This window comes from Diadema antillarum, unplaced genomic scaffold (assembly GCF_040938485.1).
Source record: "Diadema antillarum isolate AM-2024a unplaced genomic scaffold, OU_Dant_1.0 scf00000148, whole genome shotgun sequence".
Taxonomy (NCBI): domain Eukaryota; kingdom Metazoa; phylum Echinodermata; class Echinoidea; order Diadematoida; family Diadematidae; genus Diadema; species Diadema antillarum.
Window position 1 is genome coordinate 844,659 of NW_027271037.1, and position 3,354 is coordinate 848,012.

Genomic DNA, 3,354 nt, shown 5'->3' on the forward strand with positions numbered 1-3,354 from the left:
TATTCGCACATCCTCGTGTCTGTACCACCTAATAACCTTGTATTAAAAGGGATAGCGAAAAGTAATTACCATCACAAAGACATATCTTCCTTAGAAAGTGGCTGGTGATTAGGCGTTTTCACATCAGCCGGATGTTTCGAAATAGCGCGCTATTTTCTAACATGGGAAGTTAAAAATATCTCGAGCTTGGATTTTTATCGGGCTGATGTGAAAACGCCTACTGAGACACGAGTCAATAGGCGTTTTCACATCAGCCCGATAAAAATCCAAGCTCGAGATATTTTCCAATTTCCCAAGTCAGAAAATAGCGCGCTATTTCGAAACATCGGGCTGATGTGAAAACGCCTAATTAGATTGTCTTCCTATCTGCGTGGCAGATCCTGTTTGGCACATGCTTCAAATATTTCTGAGCGGCGGCATCGAACATCTAGCAAAGGAAATAAGACAGCTGTGACTCCATTCTCTTGAACCTCCTTGATTGAACTTTACACAGGATCCAATGGTGTGTATGTGCAAGTGAGTTCATGTGTGCTTACAATGACCCTGAACAATAAACATGAATATCAAGAATACCACCTTTTCACAGCTCTGCTGACTAGGCTTCTGGTCTCTTGCTTTAGGCTGCGTTACATCAAGTTTAAAAAAATCCTTCAGGCACTGCATAAATATAAGGAAAGTAGTGATATTTTGAAGAGTTGACCTTGACCTTTGACCCATGACCTTTGACCCATGACCCCCAACTTCCCTAGATAATCACTGCCCATCGGTACATGCATATATACTAAGTTCCATGAAGATACCTTGAACCATTTGCAAGATATGGAGAAAAACATGAAATTTCAACCTTTTTTCACAAAATAACCTGTGACCTTTGACCCTTTGACCCCGTGACCCTAAAATCTAAACAAAGTATTATCCCCCCAGGTTATACCCTCATACCAAGTTTGATGTAAAACCACCACACGGTTCTTGAGATATCCACAAAAACAAAACGGGACGGACGTACGGACGGACGGACGGACGACCCGAGAACATAATGCCTCCGGCCACTTCGTTGGCGGAGGCATAAAAATATCCCATATTTTCTTATGATTTAAATTTCTTTTGTTTTTAGCAGCTCTAGCCACAAATATCTCAACAAAGGGGAGTTAACTCGTTTCGCGATGAAACTTTATACTGGTACATCTTTTTACAGCAATAGGGTAATTGTTATAGAGAAAAAAAAATGTCTTGTAATGACAGGGCTCTGGCCCTCTCTCTCCATACGCCATAACCCAATTAACTTTCCATTTCGTTTTAAACTCTTTCCACAACTCATTTTATGCATGTTTTCATGAACAAAGGTCCCAGAAAATAATACCAGGCATGCCATTTTAAGCCTTATACTGTACATCACCTAATAGGCTAAACCAAAGGGGTTCATTTGATAATACACAGGGTATCTGCATGCCTACAATATATTAGCTGTATTAAACATCCACCACTGCAATATTTAGTACAAGTGTACTTCATTTCTGACATCAATTCAATTCAATTCAATTTTTATTTCCAATATCATATACAGTAGATTCTCTAAAATATGATAATCATTGAAAAATAAATGTAATACATGTATAAAATACATTGTATACAATGTATATGAACATACATTTGCAAGTGGAAAAGTTTGCTAGTCTGATTGTGTCACAGTACTAAACCAATCAGAGACATTTTTGCTGCTGTTTTCTTAAATTTTCTCTCATATATGAAGTATTCATGCCCAATGAGAACATGATGCGGAGTTTTGTCAAAAGGACCAATAGCAAACTGTACTTCTCCTCATGATGGTCCAATTTGTTGAATCTGATGGAAATACACAAACAACATTAACTCCTTGCTCCCAATGTTTAGTGCATAGTTCCTCATAGGATACAGTACTTTGCATATCTGTTGGCAGTAAACACTATTTTACTCATTCGACATACATGTAAAAATTTTGTCAGTCATTTAAAACTGTTGAAAAAACTATCTAAGCACAGTGGTGTGAGAGCACTCCCGTTAAAACAAACACGGTTATTAGGAAATAAAATATTAGACCATAACATTATCCACTCTATGGTTTTTGTTGTTTATATGTTCGGTTGTAACGAAATTTTGAAATAACGCAAGAAAACTGCTGGTCCTGGAAGCTTCATTGTAATGGGAGTCCACTGTACAGTAATTTTCCAGTCTGCCTTTGAACTAAGAGTTTTGTAGCATGTCTTGTGGCAATACTGTACATGTATGTACAAGTATTGGATATGCAGAAAAAAATCATTTTCTATTGTCTCAATTTATTAGTATGTTGTGACATTCACATTCTATGGTGACTATGCGTAAACATGAGTACTCTCGAAGTCATAGCATGTTCTATTACAGCCCCTACTCTTATTTCTACATATCCCTTCTATGGTAGGAACATTATAAGACTCTTCATTACATAAGTATGCGTTCATTTACAATGTACAGTACATCAAAAACAAATACTGCACATTGATAAAAACATTTCATGTCAACATTAAAATCTTCTACAGTATTTCATTAATTTTGGCACTATCATAAAAGTAAGGGTAAAGAAATATTACCTCTTGACATCAGGTTATTTTCAGCCGCTTACTGCCTCTGACGAGGTAGCTCTCCTAGATTTTATACATTGGTACATCAAAATTCCCTTTATCAACAACTTCAGTAAAAAAATACAATGTATCTTGCACTGCGTTTCAAGTCTGTAGTCTATCATGTGGATATGATTAACAGTTCTGAAGAGAACCGAGTACTACACGTATGTAGAACATGTAAGAGAGAAATCAAGTAAGAGAAGAGGAAGGTATACAAGGGTCATACGAGGAGAAACTTGTACAGGAAATGAAGGGAGTGCAGAGGTATTAAAGGTTGTGATAGAGTGAGGCAAAAATAGGGCAAGAAATGACAGCTTACAACAGGAAGCACGTAAACTGTACGAGATGAATTTAGGCTAGAGTTGACCTGCCAATCAATTTGAAATGTCAATTACATTATTACACACTCGCCTCACCTCCTACTCACCATAAAATTCGTGCAACCTTTGTCTCCAGCACACATTTACACTAAAACTAAGACATGTGAAAAGGCAAGCACTGGACTATGATTGTCGCGATGGCATAGTAAAATCATGTAACCCAATTATTACCTCTGTGTCAAAGATAACAGGACGTAAATTACATGACACGCAATATTGAGCTTTCATTTATCTCTGTATTACCAAATCCTGGGAAAGAGTACCCAGCAAACACATAATGTTTTCAGAATGTTTCCTCAATGTTTCTTTGAGATTCTGTACGTCTCTGTATAAAAGGG